The sequence below is a fragment of the Oryx dammah genome, unplaced genomic scaffold (genome assembly GCF_014754425.2).
Source record: "Oryx dammah isolate SB20612 unplaced genomic scaffold, SCBI_Odam_1.1 HiC_scaffold_1, whole genome shotgun sequence".
Taxonomy (NCBI): Eukaryota; Metazoa; Chordata; class Mammalia; order Artiodactyla; family Bovidae; genus Oryx; species Oryx dammah.
In genome coordinates this window covers 19,608,981-19,617,632 of record NW_024070185.1, presented here as the reverse complement: position 1 = coordinate 19,617,632, position 8,652 = coordinate 19,608,981, and positions in this window count along the sequence as shown.

Below are 8,652 nucleotides of genomic sequence, written 5' to 3'. Positions count from 1 at the left end.
GGTTGTTGAACAAATGAAGGCATTCTTAACTTGATTTTTACCCCTCTTATTGTTTCAGAATACATTGTAGGCCAGGGGGTTTGTAAAATTGAGTCACACATCACTCTACCTTGTAGAAAATGATTTCTGTTATTATAACCCACTGACTTCCATATGGTTGGTTGGTTGTGATCAGTTCTGTTTTTGTGCTTCCTCCCTCACCATACCACACATCATCTCACATAGTATCTACACATCATCTCACATAGTATCTACACATCATCTCACATAGTATCTACACATACACATTCCTTTGTTTTTTTAATTTATTCTAATTGACTGAAAGCCGAGTTTTCCATTCCCAGTTATCATCCCAGCTTAGGATGGCATCAGTGAATCTTTCTGTGTTGGAGGCAGCCAGTTGGCTTGGCCTTGAAGTCTTTGCCTTGTCTTCATTTGGGGAGCAGCATATCTGAACATCTGTTTGAGCAGACTTCTACCATGAAGTATGAGTAGCGCTAAACCTTGTACTTGTATTAAACAGAGTATGACTCATATAAATAATATCAGAAGGGATAAGGCCTGAGGAGAGATAGTAGGGCAGCGTATCTGCTATGCAATCCATGCTCTTTTCACATTAACAGGTTGTGATAAAGTGGATATATTGAGTGGAAGCATAATGCTCTGTATTTCTGACAACTTTCCTGCTGTTCATTGCTTGTCCCATTTCTGACAGCTGTGTGTGTAGCTGGAAGACTTGCATGCTTATGTGTAAGCTAAGTTCCCTCACTGAGTACCACTCAGTGCTGTAAACTCCTCGGCAAACCAAGAACAGGGGTCTCCCACTTCAAGTGGCTCAGGGTATGAAGGCTATACCCTACACAAAGCAAATAAGGGGCTTTCAAAATCATCTTTTTGTACCTTGAAACAGAAATGTTTGCTCACAATTAAGAAACTGAAAGGAAGCAGCAGCAGCAGATGTTTAAATCTTCATTCCCAGTCATTTACTGTGAAATCTAACTGCATTCCTGGAGCAAAATTGATGACATTTTAGGACTTTAGTGTTTTTCAGGTATCAATAAATTTCTACCAGTGTCTCTCAGCTTCTCTAATAGCCAGGAGGACCAGTAATAAAACATAACAAAGGGTCTTAGTAGAAGAATCTGATATTTCCCTGTATTATTTAGACACTATTTAGGCATTCTTTTGACATTCATTTGACTTGAATAACATGTATTTTTCTACAATTAATTTTTAGCCATTTTATTGTTAATGATAGCAAAATTAAACAAAGGTATAGCTTCTTGTTTTTCACAAAGCTGTCTCCCTTTACACAACACTGTTAAGTAATAGAGCACTGCCAAGGTGGCAGAAGACCCCCTCACAGCTCTTTCCAGTCATTAATCGTGTCTCCTCGTAATATTAATAATTTCCTTAATTTTTTTTATGATTTTATCATCTAGACATGCATTGCTAAACACTAATTTAGTTTTACCGATATTCTGAACTTAATTTAAGTGAAATTATACAATATGTATTCATTTATGTCTGGCTTAATTTTCTTTATGTTACTTTTGTGAGATTGTCCAAGATGTCACATACGACGGTTTATTTTCATTGATATATAATATTCCTTCTTATGGTTATAAAAAAAATTTATACTATTGATTAACATTTGACATGCTTCTTGTTTGGACTCTTACAAACAGAGCAGCAGTGCGCATTCTCATTTGTGTTCTGTGGTGCATCGCTGCATAAATATCTGTTGGGTATATAACCAGGTGTGTAATCACTAGATAATGGAGTCTCCATATCTTAAACTTTATTAGGTGAGACCAAACCATTTTCCAAAGTGGTTATACCAGTTTTCACTCTCATCAGCAGTGGATAGCAATATTTTCGTGGGTTTGTTTCTGAGCTGTCTACTCTGTTTTTCTATAATTATATGTCTTCCTAAATGCCATAACTTTTATTTTTTTTATCTTTTTTATTCTTTTTTTTAATTTTTATTTTTATTTTATTTTACTTTACAATACTGTATTGGTTTTGCCATACATTGACATGAGTCCACCACGGGTGTACATGAGTTCCCAAACATGAACCCCCCTCCCACCTCCCACCCCATATCATCTCTTTTAAATTGTAGTAGCTTTAAAATAAGTTGCAACATCTAGTACAATAAGCCCATCAAATTTCTTAAGGACTATGTTGGTTATTCTGAACATTGGTATTTCCAAATAATTTTGGAATCTACATACCAATGTATAAATACACACAACCTGTTGAGATTTTGACTGAGATAGAAATCATATATTAACACTAGAATTTATATATTTACAGTTTGAATTTTCTGTCAATAAACACAGTTCATCATTCTATTTATTTCATCATATTTCTTAATAGTATTTCATAATTCTCTATATAGATGTATCATATATTTTTGGTGGATTAATTCTAGTTGAATTTTTATGATGTTATAAATGACATCTTTTATGTCTTAATAGTTGATATATAAAAATATAATTAATTTTTGCATGTTGGCATTGTCATACAACTTTTGTAAGCTAATTTATGCTAATAATTTAGTTCTAAAATCTGCATGTTTTTCTTTAAACACAGTTAAGTCATATGAACAATGTTTTATTTTCCCATTTCAATTCAAACAGTAGGTTCAAATTTTGTGAATCTTTCAACATTTTACTATTAAATAAAATGTTTTTGTAGGTGTGTTTGTATATGTTTTATCAATAAAGTGAATTCTTTCCATTATCAGTTTACTAAGCATTTTTCAACTATTAAATTTTTTAAAAAAGCTTGTGAGATGCAGCATACAGTTTACTATTTTAAGTATGCTCATAAGTACATTCACATTATTGTATTAATAGAACCATCGCCACTGTCAGTCTCCAGAACTCTTTTCATTCTTTAAAACTAAAATTCTGTACCAATTAAACAGTGAATCCCCATACCCTCATTCCCCTGAATCTGTCGCAGCCATTTTTCTACTTTCTATCACTCTTAGTTTGACTACTTTAGGCTCTTCATAGAAGTGGAATGACAGAGAATTTGTCCTTTTATGTCTGGTTCATCTCACTTAGTATATATTCCTCAAAATTCATCCATGTTGTAGCGTGAGTCAGAATTTCCTTCCTTTTTAAGGTTGAATAATATTCCAGTGTAGGCATATACCACGTTTTGTTTATCCTTTCATCCTTGGACACTTGAGTTGCTTCCACTTTTTGGCCATTGGAATAATGCTTTTGTGAACATGGATGTACAAATATAGGTGTTCCTGCTTTAAATTATTTCATGTATATTTATATAAGTTGGACTATTGGGAGGAACTTGTGTCTGCTCCAGAAGACCCATAGCAGAGCACTCAGACCAGCCAGGGACACTTAGAACTAGCATCAAAGTGGATTTAGGTACAAGTTCTTATTTCCAAAGTTGGTCAAAGGGTAAAAACTTTCAGCTATAGGATTAGTAAGTTCTGAGTATCTAATGAACAGCATGGTGACTATAGTTAATAATACTGTGTACAATATACTAGAAATTTACTAGTAGAGTAGATCTTAAGTGTTCTAACCATACACACAAAAAGGTAACCATGTGAGGGAATGGGTGTATTAATTAGCTTGATTTTGGTTATCATTTCACATATATTAAATCATCATGTTGTATAACTTAAATATATATACTTTTGTTTGTCAATTATATCTCAATAAATCTGAAAAGAAAAAAAAGCAAAACCCAGAAGCTGTTTCATTTTTTCACTTGACCTGGTAGATCCAGTTGTTCTCTGGGTTCACTCCAGGTCCTTTGTCTTCATTTCATGTTCAAATATCATATCAAATACCACCTAAAATGTATCCATATTTGGAGGGTGGGGAAGGGTTCAGTTCTTCAGACAGATAGTGTGCTACTGGTAGTGGAAAAAGGAAGATGGGATCAATTGGCATTAGATCAGTTGGATCTTAATTGGCATTAGAAAATGATAATTCAGTTCAGTTCAGTTGCTCAATTGTGTCCGATTCTTTGTGACCCCCAAAATTGCAGCACACCAGGCCTGTCTGTCCATCACCAACTCCCGGAGTTCCCTCAAGCTCATGTCCATCAAATCCATGATGCCATCCAGCCATCTCATCCTCTGTCGTCCCCTTCTCCTCCTACCCACAATACCTCCCAGCATCAGAGTCTTTTCCAATGAGTCAACTCTTTGCATGAGGTGGCCAAAGTATTGGAGTTTCAGCTTAAGCATCAGTCTTTCCAAAGAAATCCCAGGGTTGATCTCCTATAGCATGGACTGGTTGGATCTCCTTGCAGTCCAAGGGACTCTCAAGAGTCTTCTTTAACACCACAGTTCAAAGCATCAATTCTTCGGCACTCAGCTTTCTTCACAGTCCAACTCTCACATCCATACATGACCACTGGAAAAACCATGGCCTTGACTAGAAGGACCTTTGTTGGCAAAGTAATGAATGTCTCTGCTTTTGAATATGCTATCTAGGTTGGTCATAACTTTCCTTCCAAGGAGTAAGCGTCTTTTAATTTCATGGCTGCAGTCACCATCTGCAGTGATTTTGGAGCCCCCAAAATAAAGTCTGACACTGTTTCCACTGTTTCCCCATCTATTTCCCATGAAGTGATGGGACCGGATGCCATGATCTTCGTTTACTGAACGTTGAGCTTTAAGCCAGCTTTTTCACTCTCCTCTTTCACTTTCATCAAGAGCTTTTTGGTTCCTCTTCACTTTCTGCCATAAGGGTGGTCTGCATATCTGAGGTTATTGATATTTCTCCCAGCAATCTTGATTCCAGGTTGTGCTTCTTCCAGCCCAGCGTTTCTCATGATGTACTCTGCATATAAGTTAAATAAGCAGGGTGACAATAAACAGCCTTGACGTACTCCTTTTCCTATTTGAAACCAGTCTGTTGTTCCATGTCCAGTTCTAACTGTTGCTTCCTGACCTGCATATAGATTTCTCTAGAGCAGGTCAGGTGGTCTGGTATTCCCATCTCTTTCAGAGTTTTCCACAGTTTATTGTGATCCACACAGTCAAAGGCTTTGGCATAGTCAATAAAGCAGAAGTAGATGTTTTTCTGGAACTCTCTTGCTTTTTCCATGATCCAGTGGTTGTTGGCAATTTGATGTCTGGTTCCTCTTCCTTTACTAAAACCAGCTTGAACATTAGGGAGTTCACGGTTCACATATTGCTGAAGCCTGGCTTGGAGATTTTTGAGCATTACTTTACTAGCATGTGAGATGAGTGCAAGTGTGCGGTAGTTTGAGCATTCTTTGGCATTGCCTTTCTTTGGGATTGGAATGAAAACTGACCTTTTCCAGTCCTGTGGCCACTGCTGAGTTTTCCAAATTTGCTGGCATATTGAGTGCAGCACTTTCACAGCATCATCTTTCAGGATTTGAAACAGCTCAACTGGAATTCCATCACCTCCACTAGCTTTGTTCATAGTGATGCTTTCTAAGACCCACTTGACTTCACATTCCAGGATGTCTGGCTCTAGGTGAGTGATCACCCCTTCGTGATTATCTTGGTCGTGAATATCTTTTTTTGTACATATCTTCTGGGTATTCTTGTCACCTCTTAATATATTCTGCTTCTGTTAGGTCCATATCATTTCTGTCCTTTATCAAGCCCATCTTTGCATGAAATGTTCCCTTGGTGTCTCTAATTTTCTTAAGGAGATCTCTAGTCTTTCCCATTTTGTTCTTTTCCTCTATTTCTTTGCATTGATCGCTGAGGAAGTCTTTCTTATCTCTTCTTGCTATTCTTTGGAACTCTGCATTCAGATGCTTATATCTTTCCTTTTCTCCTTTGTTCTTTGCTTCTCTTCTTTTCACAACTATTTGTAAGTCCTCCCCAGAAAGCCTTTTTTTTTTTTTTGCATTTCTTTTCCATGGGGATGGTCTTGATCCCTGTCTCCTGTACAATGTCATGAACCTCATTCCATAGTTCATCAGGCACTCTATCAGATCTAGTCCCTTAAATCTATTTCTCACTTCCACTGTATAATCATAAGGGATTTGATTTAGGTCATACCTGAATGGTCTAGTGGGTTTCCCTACTTTTTCAGTTTAAGTCTGAATTTGGCAATAAGGAGTTCATGATCTGAGCCACAGTCAGCTCCCCATCTTGTTTTTGCTCACTGTATAGAGCTTCTCCATCTTTGGCTGCAAAGAATAAAATCAACCTGATTTCGGTGTTGACTATCTGGTGATATCCATGTGTAGAGTCTTCTCTGGTGTTGTTGGAAAAAGGTGTTTGCTATGACCAGTGTGTTCTATTGGCAAAACTCTATTAGCCTTTGCCCTGCTTCATTCCATATTCCAAGGCCAAATTTGCCTGTTACTCCAGGTGTTTCTTGACTTCCTACTTTTGCATTCCAGTCCCCTAGAATGAAAAGGACATCTTTTTTGGGTGTTAGTTCTAAAAGGTCTTGTAGGTCTTCAAGAACCGTTCAACTTCAGCTTCTTCAGTGTTACTGGTTGGGGCATAGACTTGGATTACTATGATATTGAATGGTTTGCCTTGGAAATGAACAGAGATCATTCTGTCATTTTTGAGATTGCATCCAAGTACTGCATTTCAGACTCTTGTTGACATTATGGCTACTCCATTTCTTCTAAGGGATTCCTGCCTGCAGTGAAAGATATAATGGTCACCTGAATTAAATTCACCCATTCCAGTCCATTTTAGTTTGCTGATTCCTAGAATGTCGACATTCACTCTTGCTATTTCCTGTTTGGCCACTTCCAACTTGCCTTGATTCATTGACCTAACATTCCAGGTTCCTATGCAATATTGCTCTTTACAGCATCGTACCTTGCTTCTATCACCAGTCACATCCAAAACTGGGTATTGTTTTTGCTTTGGCTCCATCCTTTCATTCTTTCTGGAGTTATTTCTCCACTGATCTCCTGTAACATACTGGGCACCTACCGACCCAGGGAGTATCCTATCATTTTGCCTTTTCATACTGTTCATGGGGTTCTCAAGGCAAGAATACTGAAGTAGTTTGCCATTCCCTTCTCCAGTGGACTATATTCTGTCAGACCTCTCCACCATGACCATGATTGTAGGCAGATGCTTTACCATCTGAGCCACCAGGGAAGTAAAGGATAATTAGAGCCTTATATAGCTCAGATCACCTTTGTTTTTGTTTTACTCAGTTGCCATGGTTGAATCTTACAAGAATATTCTCCTTCCCCATAAAAATTGTACTGTTTGGATGAAGGGAAGTAAGCAGTGCCTGGGCTAGGGAGATGAGTGGCATCCTTGGAATGCAGTAGGAGTTCCTAATAGGTATTGTCAGGGGACAATCAGACAACTTATCAACTACATTTAAGAAAATGAGTCATATGTTTCACTCATCAACCAGAACCCTGTATAAATGTTATTCAATGTTGATAAGATTGCATTAACATTGTGTTTTTCATCAGTTAGGGACACATAGTGTAAGGGCATCTGAATCCTAATTGTAAATACCTTTCTTGAGCTTTCTTTAGATGAGGATGCCTCACCTACTGTATGTCGAGCACCTTTCATACAATCTTTATTTTAGGCATTTGTTGCATAGTCCCTGGGTAACATGCTGGTAGGGCTTCCCTGATGGCTCTGCTGGTCAAGAATTTGCCTGCAATGTGGGAGACCTGGGTTCAATCCCTGGGTCGGGAAGAGGGCATGGCAGCCCACTCCAGTATTCTTGCCTGGAGAAACCCCATGGACAGAGGAGCCCAGAGGGCTACAGTCCATAGAGTCACAGAGTCAGACACAAGTGAGCGACCAAGCACAGGGTCTCACATTGTGTTATCATGCATCATTATACCAACAAAACCTAGAACTGACCGTTCATGCCCCCACCCCCTACAAAAAGAAATGATAAATATAGCTGTTCTGTACTTCTTAATCTGTATAGCATATTGTTTACAAGTAAACATTTCTTAGAGAGGAACAAGTAGTTATACTTTTTCTGATGTGTCTGCATTCAACTCTTCCTCGGGGTGTACTTTTAATTCTGCAGCCAGGGTATTAGCAATATTAAACTGAAAATGTCACAGAATGTCAAATCTGAAAATGTCACTGGGAAAGGGGAAAAAAAGATGGTGACCCTGTACCATCCACAGATGAAATAAATATGCCTCCCTGGTACTGTACAGTGTGTGTGTTGTTTTTTTTTTTTTTAGTGGGTGTAGTTTTATACATTTTGCATCCTATTAATTTTCATGGCATCAATGGAGAAATATTAGAACAGCGAGAGTGCTGAAGACAAATTAACTCATCAATTACATGTATGGGACAGTGGAGACTGAGTTTATTTCACCATTTCAAATTGCAATAAAACTGTAATTACTAACTCGTGGAATCTTCATGGAAATCTGCATTCATTACCACTTAATTTGAAGTCAGTGACTGCTGTATACTTAACTTTTCTCTAATATCTGCTACAAAGTAGAAATAGTAGAAAGCAGTTTAGAATTACAGCAGCTGTCTTACTCAGTCCCCACAGAAACATTTTTGTAATCATCCAAACTCAATTTTGCCCATGAAACCAGTGAGATTAGTTTGTTTTTAAATAGTGCAGAAAATGGAAAATGAATATATTGTTTGTTCGAGGACCCTATGTCTCCATCTTTTGTCCATTTCTAACTCTCTGT